The sequence below is a fragment of the Marmota monax genome, unplaced genomic scaffold, assembly GCF_021218885.2.
Source record: "Marmota monax isolate L192 unplaced genomic scaffold, Marmota_monax_Labrador192_F-V1.1 WCK01_AAM20220418_F8-fsc00092, whole genome shotgun sequence".
NCBI classification, from domain to species: Eukaryota; Metazoa; Chordata; class Mammalia; order Rodentia; family Sciuridae; genus Marmota; species Marmota monax.
This window is the reverse complement of record NW_026692583.1, coordinates 5981164-5995249: the sequence shown is the minus strand read 5'-3', so window position 1 is coordinate 5995249 and position 14086 is coordinate 5981164. Positions and strand designations below refer to the sequence as shown.

Here is a 14086-nt window from a genome sequence, read left to right as displayed (position 1 = left end):
TCAAAGACATTATTTTCATGTCTAAGTATATTAACCAGAATACTGGTTAATGATTTATATTTATTAAACTTAACTAAAAGAGAATTCTTGTGAAATTTCTAGGAAGTAAACTTTCAGTGAAGCCTATTAATGACATTAGGATGGTTTATTTCTAACCACAGTAGTAAACCATAAACAGAAGTATGTATTATTTTCTCTGTGTAACAGACATTGTCTACACAAACATTAATGTCTCCTTCCTCCATAGGAACACATACTCTAAACTGCTAGAAGTAACAACATGCCCACTAAAAAAAATTATATTTTCCAGTCTCCCTGAAGTATGTGTTGCCTTGAAGTTAAGTATAGGCAAAAATATTTAAGGAACACTTTGGAACTTTCCTTAAAAGAAACATTTTTCACAAATTTCCTCCTCTTGCCTACCTAGAATGCTACCATGAAGACTGGAATTTGAAAAGCCATCTTAGACTATATGCTACTGGGGATAACCTAAGGATGATGGATTAACAAAACTGAATAAGCCCAGGTCCCTGGACAACCACACCAGAAAAATGCCTGCCTCCAAATTTCTTATATATAAAAAGAAATTAATTTCAATTGCATTTAAGATATTTGTCTATTTTTAACTAAGCACATGAATATCTTGCTAAAATAAGTCATTTTTGATAGCAGTATTTGAGTAACTGGACTTTTATTTTTAAAAAAAAAAAGACTTTTTAGTGAAGTGATTTTAAGATTATAGTTACATGGGTTCCTGCATTGCTCTAGTCATCAACCAAAACAATAAGCTATCTTGATTTTTCACTTCCTAATAAGAGAAAAAAAATCTATTGCCCTATCTGTGGGAAGAAATTTTAAGCTGCATTATTACCCCATTAATCTCTGATGAAACTTTTTTTTAAAAATGTAAACCATATTATCACTCCATTAATCTCAGACAAATCTATCTGCTCCAGTGATTTCTGCCTTCATGCTTGCACTAAATTATATGGTCTACACTGTTAATTTTTAAAAGGCTGAGAAAAGAAAGAGACCAATGCTGTCTGGGATAGCTAGGAGGGGCTTCAGAGAAGTCTAGAAGGATTTACCCAGAAGAAAAGCATACAACACAATACAGGCTAAAATCTGGGCCCTAAATCAAGAGATCTAGCTCCTATATGACCTTGGGCAACTTACTTAAATTTCCTGCTTCAATTTTTTCATCTACAAGTGGGAATAGAAATATCCACCTTATACAAACCTTGTGAGAAATGCACATACCTGGCAAGCAGTTAAGCTATGCCAGGACTACAGTACTGTTAGACACAGCCAAAGCTCTTTGGGGAGAATATGCACAGCATGTAAAGTTTTGTCTTGATAGATTCCTAGTTATTCCTAATGAGTGAATGAAATTAAAAAAGAAAAAGGATTTTTAGAGATCAAGCACTTCTGAAAAACAAGAAAATTCACAGAAGAAATCTATACATTTATATATATGAAAAGATGCTCATCATTTCACTTGACATCAAAAAATTGAAAATTAAATGATTGAGAATTATTTGCAGAGTAACAAAAACATTAGAGTAAGAGCCACTGTAGACAAGGATAGAGGAAAAGAGTATTATGTATTGCTGACACTTTTTTTAAAGCTACCACTATCAAAATTTCTCACACAACTACTATTACAGCAAAAAATTTTTTTAAAGAATCTTAATGTTCCTCATAGTTGATAGCTAAACAAATAATAGTACATCCATCTTAAGAAGTAGAATACAGCCAGGCATGGTGGCACAAACCTATAATCCTAGCAATTTGGGAGGCTGAGGCAACGGGATCTCAAGTTCAAACCCTAAGCAACTCAGCGAGACCCTGTCTCAAAATAAGAAATAAAAGCAACTGAGGCGAAACTCAATGGTTAAGTGCCTTGGGTTCAATCCCAGCATGAAAACAAAAAGAAATGGGATCCAATATTTTTTTTAAAGGATAAGGTCTATTTCAATTCAGTGACAATAATATTTTAAGCCAATGTTTAGCATAAAAAACCATGTGGCAAGAAAAAGTGGGGAATTATCATTATCTGAAATTTTTTAAAATACAAAACTGTCCATCAATACCATGCTTCAATACAAAACATGTACATAAGAGTGAATTACAACCACAAACTGTTGGAATATCATACAAAAGAAGGCAAGTTGCAAAAGAGGACAGTATGTTTCCATTTATAAAAAGTTCAAAAACATAAAAGCTATATGTATATGATTAAAACTGTCTAGAAATTAGGGAATGATAAATATAAAATTCAAAACAAAAGTTACCGCTAACAGGAGTACAAAGAGAATGGGAGGGAAGATTAGTGATAGGAATCTATAAACAATAAAATGTTCTTTTTCTTTAACTGGGGACTAGGTACATAGGTGTTCAATGTATCATGATTCATTAAATACTATTTTTACCTATTTAATATCTAAGAAAACAATTTTGAAACTGCATATGTGTCCACACACGCAGTCATGTAAAAGCAAGAAAAAGAAACTTTGGAGTGATAAAAATTAAACTACTGGCAACTACCTTCCTGTGGGGGGGAGAAGAACCTTCCCAGTTTAAGTTAGACACTTTGGTATTGCCTGAATCTGCGACTAATTATGTAATTTTTTATTAAATTTATAAAAGAAATTACTTTTCCATTAAAATTGTAATTATGAAATTATAACCACATGGAAAATGTTAGTAAGTACAGCTGAATAAAGAATTCAATTTACACTGTAAATACATCCACATACAAAAACGTGCATATTAACAAGAACAGAAGAGAGTTACTGGGCTAAATTTGATCTAATGGAGTGGCTGAAACATGGGTAATTTTTGTATAGTTTCAATTTCTTGAAAATTTCATTTCATGAAAATATTTTGTATTTCATTAATACTACCTCACTTGGAGAGAAATAAAAGAAAAATGACAACTGCAGGAAAGCCAAGTCTAGTTTCAGGGTAGCCAAGTTAAAAAATCTCCCCACATGGGAAGGCTGAATGAATTTACAGCCAATTGACAATGGATAGTACACGCTGTGCCAGTAAGTGCACTCAAAACAACTGGAGAGGGTCCCCACCACACCAAGGAGATTACATCAAAAGGTTCTGAAGTGCATATGTACATTTTAGTGCTTAAGTGAGAAGTGGTGCTGCCAAGTAAAAGTGAAGCAGTGGCAGGGAACACTCCATAGTACAGGAGCCCACAAATGTGTTGAAAAAGGGAAAAGGTGGAGAGAGGAAGAATGGAAGGGAAAATTTCTCCAATATGGGAGGCAAAAATAACAAGGCATCATAATTACATTCTGAGTAACTATAAAAATATTGTACAATCAGAAAGCTAAGTGCTGAGGGAACAAAGAGTAGAATAATAGGAATGTAAATGTCAAAGAACCCAAAATCAGAATGAGCAATAGGCATCCACAATAAACACCGTACTGTGGTCTTTTGCAAATGCCACTAGTTTTCACGCAGTTTCCAAAAATTTCAGCATTTCCACAAAGGCATGCAAGAAAACAGGAGGGAAGTCTATCTCATCCTCCAACCAAAATATCTCTGACCTGAAACTAATATAAACAAAACCTTTATAAATAAAAACTAATAAATGGGGCTGGGGCTCAGCAGTAGCGCACTTTCCTGGCACGTGTGAGGCACTGGGTTCAATTCTCAGCATTGCATACAAATAAATAAAATAAAGGTCTATCAACAACTAAAAAAAATTTAAATTTAAATCTAAATTTTATAAAAACCACTAATATAACTTCCCAAAGCAGATTTAATAGAGAAAAAATGTATCTGTTTTCTGAGCTTACCACTAGTAAAGCAGAGATTCTATATAAAAAGGCTGAGAGGGCCAATTCTGTTAGGTTACCCCTCCCTTAATTTCTTCTTTTCTTCTCTTCCCCTCCCTCTCTCCCTTGCTCCCCCGCCCCTTCTTGTCTTCCTCTCTTCCTCTCTTTTTTTATTAGGGTTTCTCCATGCCCCTTTCTAATCATCTAAATTTCACAAACTATTCCCCTTAAAAAATAGTCTGACTCACACTTCCAACCACCACCACCACCATCTGTTCAAGGCCCTGTTCTTTCCACCTCACCAGTCTGGCATTCTCCTTTCTTCCCACCTTTTTGCTCTGCCCCTTCCCGTCCCTTATAAATTGTATTCTTACTGCCCCCAAATCTCTCATGGAAATTGGTAGGTTCTAAGCACTAATATTTGCCTTTGCTTTCTTTTCACTATCCCCTGCCTTAAAATTTTGATGGAGTTCTGTGAGGCTTAATTTAACAGCAAGAATCCAAGCTCAGGGAATACTTCCCTACATACACACCTGTGATCAAAGCAAAACTCTGTTTAACAACTGCAGCTCATAGAGGTTGTCAACTGTTTCTCCTTGTTTTGCATACAGAAGAATGCAAACACCACAAAACCAAGAACATCTGTTTACCATTTGATTCCTATATAATTGGTCATCAAGCCCTGTCAATTCTAGCTCCAAAAATATTTACTTTAATCATTTCCTTCTCTTCATTCCTACTGGCCCTGCATTATTTCTCACATCTAGGCCCCTATGAACCCTCTCTCTGCCTTTGGTTCTCCCCTACTACCACCCATTCTCCACAGAGCTCACAGAAATTTTCCGTCCAAAACCTAAGTCTGATCATGTTGTTATCCTCCTTGAAAGCCTTCAGGCTCCCTGTCTATACACAGAATTAACTTCCACCTCCTTCATGCCATCCAATCTGTCATCAATTGCCCCTTTTAGTTTTGTCTCCCATCTGGTATAAAGTAAATATTAAATAAAACCTAAGTAAATTATTTCCAATGAGGTTGAGAAATTCTGCTTTATATCCTATTAGTGTATTATTAATATAATTCACAAGTTTATTCATCTCAACTGTAAAATATTGTCATCAAACTCAAATTTTTGAAAAAGAACTAAATCAAGTTATATCCATATAACATTAAAACAACTGGGATGTTTAAAATATTTCTATTTTCAATTGTAACATTAAAATAAAAGGTGGATTACAAAGAATCTAAACCAATCGCTATTTTCTAAAATGGGTATTAACATATAATCACTAAATCTCTCACAGCTTTCTAAAAATTGTCAGAGTCAGTTCTTTGGATTCTTAACAGTGTATCACACGTACCATATGAGAAAGATTGGCAACAAAATCAGATAATTTAAAAGATAAGTGCCTACCTTAGTTAAAAGTCCCACTCATTTTTCCAACTGGAATATTCCTTGAGTTTACTCTATAAATTACCAACACTAACTGTTCTTCTTTATAGATTCATTAGAAAAGTTTCCTAAATACAATGATTCCACTGAAAATCAAATTTAGAAAATTTACTAAAGAAGCCAGTTTATTACACATATCATGTATGGGTTCTCATGAGAATCATTCCACTGTTTAATTAAGTAGGATTTTGTAGACAGATTCAAAAATAGTACCATCTGTCTGGGTTGCAAAACTCAAAAGTTTCACCACATCACCAAATAGCAGCAACAAAAATAAATAAATAAATAAATAAATAAATAAATAAATGTGTGTGTGTGTGTGTGTGTACACACACATATACATATATCTCCCCCAAGTAATATACAATTAATGAACTGAGTCTCTCTGGAATTTCAACTCTTGATTCAATATGTGCAGATGATTATACTTTGTATATAAACAAATATTCTTTGAAAATTGCATTTTGAGTAACTTAAACTTAGTTAAGAATCTGAATACCAGAGAATAAAATTTATGCTCTTTAGTAGATGAGATGTAGATTCATGCTCTGGCATAAATTCTAAATGCTAAACTGCTCAGGTGTTATATAAATCTGAAATTTTTTAAAATACTTCTCTTATTTGTTTAGAATAATCATCACATAACTAAATTTTCTGAAAAAAATCTATACCTCTAGGATTATAGCACAACCATTTCTTCAAGATTCCTATTCCCTATTTTTAATGTGAAAAGTACTTAAAAAGAAAGAGAACTATTAATAAAACCATCTATGTGATGTGAAGACCATAGGTTTAGTAAAGCCAAGAAAATATTTAAAAATCTCAGATCTCATTTCTGTTTTGAAATCAAATCCAAAAACAGAAAATAATACTTGCCACTGCAACTTGTTATCTAAAAACCAGTGCAGGCATCCCTGCTACAGGCACAGCATCCTCTGCTCCAGCCTACACACTTAACTATTCAGGCAGGCAACCCAAATGTCTACGCATTATTGATCTAATCTACTTCAACTGTGGAAGAAATTACTGAAAGAACATGTGTGAGGTGGGCCAGCAAATGAGTCAAGGAGCACACTAAGTGGCCAAAGGTAAAAACTCTGGTATCATATAAGCCAAACTTTTAGTTAAAGCCTTAAGAAATTATCTCAACTGGATACATTTGTTTATCCCAAGGCTCTTAATGATTTTGCCTCACCAAAAATGGGTGTCTAGATAGTAGCTGAGTTTTGCTAGTCAGGGCACAACTTACAATTCTACTCTCTCTTTATGATAATTTGCCTTGATTTTGAGAAAGCAAAACTAACACCCCCATTTAACTGGTCCCCTTAGTTGTCTTACCAATCAGTACACAGCTAAATCCACCTCTATTGAAATGGATATGAAAACAAAGGACACTGAACCACTAGACTCAAGACCTGAGAAGGCTAGGGTCCCTGAAGGCAGGCTGGGATTCTTGGCATACATCTACATCACATGCATGCCAATGTACCCAAAGCAGAGCTCTTTCTGGGGGTTTTTGCTCATCGTCAGTAACACCCCATCAGAAGCCCAAGTCACTTATTAAAGACAAATTAAAATTAAAGTACTTGTTGCAATCAACTATCATAAAAGAAAATGCAAAATTCTTCAAAAATTATTTTGTTTACTCAGGCTCAAACGTCAAAAAGCAAGCTTCTTTCTTATATCCTCACATCCTTTATTTCTAAGCAGTATTTCACTAGCCCTTATCACCTCAATTTTTGATAAACAGCCCAACTTGTTTTCCCAATTATCAACTTTTCTTATATCTTCTGTCTTTCTCTCTGTGTCTCCACTACGGTTGCTCCTTAGACTATAAACAAATCTACTTTTGAGGTCCTTACCCACCCTCCCCCACTTCCTCCATCCCTGTTTGCTTCACTATCAACCTCCAACTGAGAAATGTCTACACCTGCTCATCTTGCCATGCGTTCATTCCTCAACCCAACAGAACCCAGATTCTACCCTCAACTGTCAAATGGAATGATTTCTACTAGCTGCCAAGCTGCCCAAATAGCAAACCTTATCTGTCACTCCTTACCTTTCCTCTTCAAGGCCCACCATAATTATCTTTGAAATACCACAATTTATATTCCCTTTCTTTATTTTTATGTCAGAGAAAGCGAATTATATTGTCCAACTAAAGTACACATTAACACATACATTCATGACTTAAAAGTCTAGGCTTCATGAGAAGTAACCCTGAACCAAAATTTAATTCATTTTAAATGCACAGAATTTGAAGAAATGGTAGGTTACAAGGTTCAAGAATTCTAATTTGTCTGTGTAAGAGAGCAATCCTAGAAAGGCTTTTAAACACATTATTAAATGTAATACCATTTAACACACTTGTTTTTCCTCAATTCATTTCTCATAATAGTTTCTGTATCGTCTTGGATTATCTCCCATTTTAGTTTCATATCCCATCTGCTCATTTAAGATTCACGTCTGTCCAGTTTCTGAAATATTTGTCACTTTAGTCATTAGCATTTTGCGTAATAACACTGTTTTTTTTAAAGTTCAGAACTGAATTATTTTAGAAAACTGAGTATTATTTTAACATCACTATTTCTTAGTCTAAATTAGTCTGCCCACACTTCAAATTTTCCACCTAATAAAAATTCAATTTCAATAAGCTTTTTGTACTGTTTTTTAAAAGGAAGTCAAGAACCAGGACCATAAATTAGAAGTGCTCTCCCACATCTCAATAATGATATATTAAGAATTGAGATTCAGCCCAGCACCATGGCCCACGCCTATAATCCCAGAGACTCAGGTGGCTGAAGCAGGAGGATCATAAGTTCGAGGCCACTCTCAGCAGTTTAGCAAGACCCTCAGCCACTTAGCGATACAGTCTCAAAATTTTAAAAAAAAAAAAAGGAGGCGGGGGGGGGGGGGGGGGGTTCAAAGGTAAAGTAACCCTGGGTTAAATCCTCAGATATATGGAGTTGTTGACAAAGCTTCCAAAGAATGCGCTCTCACTTCTCTCTAACAAGTCATGTCCATTCATTCCTTCAAGATCCTATTTAAGAGTCCCCTTCTGGGTCTTTCTGGCTATAACATGTCATGTAATCCAATCCATTTAGCTCTCTCTTTATACTTGACATATAAAATCTTAGAAATCAAATCCTAAATGTAGAACTTTTCTGCACCTATCAGACCCTTACTCTTTTTTAAGGCCAAGCTATATTTTAATCATTTCTTATGTACTCCATTCCTAAATGAATTATACTTGTCTTATATTTCTCAAGCATAGCATACAAAATATTAACATTTCTAAATATTATTTCACTGGCTACCCTAACCAATCTCACCCTTTTTCATTTCACTGAGTCTCAAAAGTTCTCATTTACCACTTAAAATAGCAAGTGGACAGTTTGTTTCTAGGGATGTGTGAAGGGAAAGGAAAAGCTAAGACAAAGAAAGACTAACTCTTTCCTGATGACACCACAGGACCCGCCACTGTTCTCAACATTATAATAAAAGGGTATCGATAAAGAGAAAGCAGCACAGACCCCTACACAAAAAGATGGGAAAATGTGCTCATCCCACTGGGAGCCATACTCTCCTCTCAACAGTCTCCAACCCTCTCTTTCAAAGGCCTAGAAGAGGGTCGGGAGCTAGTGAAGGATCCCACCCACTGCCCAGAGCAGAGGATGAGTTAGGGAGTGCCTACTCCCACTGCCCAGGCTAGAGGCTGAGCAAAAGTGCTCCTGAGTTCATTCCCACAAAAATGCTGCCAAAAACAGCATTTGAGTTCTGTAACATACATAATTAAGTAAAGGTAAGGAGACCATCGTTTATCTAACAGAAGTCAAGGAGCATTTTTTGTGAAAACAAACTTACAAATTAACTTTTTCTAATATTTTGGAATTTGGAGATACTCTATACATAAAATTCTAAACTTCTGGATAAAACTGAAACGCCACTATTCATAGTCAACATGACTAATAGAAAAAACTACAGATTTGTGGGAGGGCTTTCCTTCCTTCAACAAGGGCTAAATATTTTTAGATACTGCCACATTATTAAACGGAAAAGAAAAATTAGCCAGTAGTTGACTTCTCTCTGTTCAAAACATAGTAAGGGTTGTGACATGCGTGTCAGACTAAAACATGATTTGGTCTTTAGAAGACAAATATATTTATTAAGTACTATTTCTAACATTCCCTGAGACAAATCTCAAAATGTTAATAGAACTGCTATTTAAAGTTCAAAGAGCACTCCAAAGCTCCCAAGGAATTAATAGCTTAAACTACCAAATAAGAGCCACAGTTCAATTCCTAGTCTCAGTCAATTATAGCTCAGAGTTGGTGCGGCAACATCTCCCAACACCTTAAAGATCATACACACAAAAGAAAAGTTGTAACATCTAAAGATGAAGTTCAAGTTTTTCTTCTCAAACATGGCTTATTTATAAGGAAAAAGACAAGAAGTTCTTCAATTTAATCCTCAGCCATCTCAAAAAAAGGTACAAAAATACAAAAAGTACAATTACAACACAATTGCTATATTTAAAACAAGTTAATTCATTCCAACTACCTGGTTAACAGCCTGGGGCTTTTCTATAACTTCCCTTGACATCTTTTTTTATGAAAGAACATTATCTAGTCATCCTTAAAAGGTACTCGAGGTGATTTTTTTCATACCTCTTGCCCTCCATATTTCCAATATGTTTGAGAAACTGAGGCACAGAATCATTACATAGCCAACCTGACTTGGCTAGTTACTAGTAAAATTTAGAAGACAACTCAATTTCCCTATTACCAGTTCATTGCCCATTTTACAGGGCTCAGAAAAAGTAATCTTATAAGTAAAAGTTGAATGATAGTCCCCCTATCCAGCTAAAGAATGAAAGGGAAGGAATTCTGGATTAAGACCCAAAAAAAATTCCAACAGATTCCAAAATCTATAGTTTGCCTACTACAGAAAATCCAACACAAACTCAACTCCTATTCCTTTGAGGTATGATAAGAACACATCTCATGATCAATTGGCATTCTCCCTAATGCAGATTTTCAAGAACTAATCTAAAATATTGCCAAGCTGCAGCACATTCAGCCTAGATAATACATATTCAGAAGACAGAACTAAATATCAATAAGTAAAAATAAAAACAGCATTTTATGATCAGAACCCAAATGGGCACTGAAAACTCCCTTATGGAATGGAGAAGATAATAGTCATTCATTTAGCAAAGAGTTAATGAGCACCAAATACTGAAAGGGCATCTGCCCTTCGGAAGTTCCTCTACCTGTCGGGGTACATAACAGAAGCCTGAGTGAGTAGCTCTGCCTGAGAGCTTCACAGAGGAGGCGACATCTGAACTATTTTAAAAAATGAGTGGAACTGTGCCAGACATACATGCATGCACAAAACTGTCCCAAATGTCCCACTGTTCTGTTCTTCCCTTCTTTCTCTTCAGGACACTAAGATTCAATCATGAGAATGGCCAACACTCTGTCATACCTACTGGTATACCTATTTCAGCTCTTAAACTCAGAGGTACTTAAGCGTCTTCCTTATTTAATGAAATAATCTGGAAATATGAAGAAGCTTCATGCATCCTCAAAAAATATTTCCTCATAAAATTGATCAATGGTCTCTGGAGGAGGGGAAAAGAGCACAGTAATTTTCATAAAGTTTAGGAGACCTTTTTTTAAATTTCCACTCAATATTATAAAAATTCTATCCATAGTTTATTTTAAACAAATATTTTTCTTAAATTTAATTTTAATATCAAATAAATGTCAAATATAACCAATTACAAGAAAAAAAGAAGAAAATCACCTGCAAGATTCTTTACTTTACCCTTTAAAAAAAAGAAAATTCACCTGCAAGATTCTTTACCCTTCCAGTTGTTAAGTTAGAGCAACAAATTTAAACTAAAATTAAATTTTAGTTTAAATACATGAAATTTTAATATTAACCTACAAGGTTCCTTTAAGAGTAGTAGAATTTTACTGTACTGAAAAAAGTAAAAAGTGTAGAAAGCTGTCACCAGCACTGTGCTACTTCACAGTAGCAGAAATACTGTGAAATGATTTTTTTTCCCCTTTTACGGTACTGGGAATTGAACCTAGGAGCACTTTGCCAGTGAGCTACATTTAAATTCTTTACTTTGAGAGGGTCTCACTAGCCTGAAATCTTAGCCTAGGCTGATGTAGAACTTGTGATCCTCCTTCCTCAGCCTCCAGAGTCACTTAGCACTACAGACAGGCACCACTGCCCCTGGCTAGAAATATAGTTCCAGTAATCTACCACAGTTCATCTAGAGTGAGAAAATAAACATTCAGAAACATACACAATAAAACAGAGTACAGACATGCCAATAAAATAATAGATTCTCCTAATTTTCATCTAAGAAAAAAAAAGTCAGTTTTTAAGACTAGATCCGGATATTTTATTAGCTTAAAAAAGGAAAACTCGGGGTTGGGGCTGGGGCTCGGTGGTAGAGTGCTCACCTAGCATGCACGCAGCACTGGGTTCAATCCTCAGCACCACATAAATGTAAAATAAATATATTGTGTCCACCTAAAACTAAAAAATAAATATTAAAAAAAGGAAAACTCTACTTCTACAAACATAACTAAAACATGCTAAAATAAATACAAGTAAAACAATATTTCCTAAAGGTGGACTATTACAGCAAATTTATGAGGATTAAAAAGCTGGGGGCTGGGGATGTGGCTCAAGCGGTAGCGCGCTCGCCTGGCATGCGTGCGGCCTGGGTTCGATCCTCAGCACCACATACAAACAAAGATGTTGTGTCCACTGAAAACTTAAATAAATAAATAAATATTTAAAAAAAAATCTGTTCTAAATGACAGTCTTCAAAAAAGGAAAATAACAATACAATGTAGTAGCGTAGGGGAACTGTCACTGAAATAAACATCAATCACAACATTTTAACAGAATTTAGAACTATTTTATAACAACTAAAACAAGGATAGAAAACTATGCTGATGTACACAGTGAGTACACTAAACAAAAATTGGGCAAGCATGCATATTTCATACATGCAAACGAGTCTGAATTTACTATTCCTCGTTTATGTTAATATTTACCAAGATTAATAGAATATAATTTCCCCTATGTAATGAAGTGAATTCCCCCAACAGAACAAAGCTAACACCTTCAAATCTTTCAAATAAACAATGAAAGAATATACTATAAAAGGAAATTATCTGAACAGAATCAGAAAGAAGTTAAAAACAACTCAAGAGGGGAAAAAAGGCCTAAACTCCAAGAATACATTATAAATATTGATTGGCTAATTCTAGAACTCTAAGCAAGTCCTATAAAACAATATGTAGATGTGTTTATTTGTAGATTTTTTAACTATACCACACAGGCACATTTTAGGTTTCCTAATTACCTCACTTTGCAATGCATTAAATGTAATTTCTTGAAATAGAAATGTTTATAAAATGATAAAATAGAAAACCTGGTAAACCACACTACAGTTTTACAACACACAGTTTGTAAAACAGATTTGTACATAAAAATATCTTAATAATGGCACTAACAGCAATATTGAAGAAATCTTTTCCTCATGTTTGTAATAAATGGCTGCAATGCACAGATCACTAATAATGCCTAACATTCAACTATATTACTATTTTCATAAGCTTTGCCTAATTTCTCTCAATGGCTAGCTCCTGTGAAATAAATCATCCTCTTTCAAAAAAAAATAAAATCAGAACTTCTACAATTAAAGAAAGACAACACTGTTGTTGTTATCGTTATTATCTAAAATAAATATTTCAAAAAACATCTAAATTTATCTTTGAATCAAACTTTGATAGCTAAATGAACTATTCATTAAAAAAAATCCAGATAAACAATCTCAATACTATTTACACTGAGATAAAGAGTTTCACCTCAATTTTATCTTTATTAATCTCAGGATAGCAGAGATCTCTGAAGGTATTTGATGAATACAATTAGCTCACAATTAACTAAGCTAAATTAGCCAGTGAACAAAAAAGATCAATTTTTTCCTTAACTAATTAATATAATCCAAAACTATAACTTAATGTTATTTGAAGGAATTCCTTAAGAGATTTTTCTTCCAAATAAATACCTAATACATTCATGAAAAAAAATGACCTGAGCATTCCAAAGGAAATGATAAGCTACATAAGCGCCTGGCATAAACTCAACAAATACTATTGTCCTAAACATACTCCAATTCCAATTATTCTCACAAAGAAAAAGAAACAGGCCCAACCTAACTTCTTCCCAAGGAGCACTTCAAGCAATAGCACCACAAAATATTTGTAGCATACAGGTCCTAGGTACATTATTTTCTCTTTAAAATTATGAACTCATCACACGTACAAATGGCTCTTTAAAATGGTCCAGTAAACTGCTACACTCTCCCTTAAATTGCTGTCTATTATGTACTTAAAAATATTTACTAGCAATTGAAGGTTAATATGGCAACTATTACCGGCTGGCAATTATTGCTATTAAAAATATATAAATACTGTAACACCATGTGCTAACAACAAATGCTGAACAGAAAACACATATTAGCAAATTACAAATATTTTCACTAAAGAAAATGCATGGTCCTAAAAAAAGATGCTTAATGTATAAATAAAAAAATTGCAAAGTGGGATGAAAAATACTGAATATAGTATTTTGGCACTTTAAAAGATCAGAGAAATTATTCACTTTTCCTTACTTTCATTGGACAATCCTCCCCACTTGACTCCCACTCAAGAGTACAGATTTCAAAGTTTCTATGCTTACAACTATCTTTCCTTTCTGAAAGGAAAAAAAAAAATCTCTTAAGAGAAATTAGATCATCTG

The 14086-nt window shown here is 34.2% G+C and overlaps 1 protein-coding gene across 2 annotated transcripts in view; it reads right to left on the bottom strand.

The window, feature by feature from the left end:
* Med13l (mediator complex subunit 13L) overlaps positions 1-14086 on the bottom strand; it is a 305063-nt gene that overhangs the window by 287305 nt on the left and 3672 nt on the right. The window lies entirely within an intron of this gene.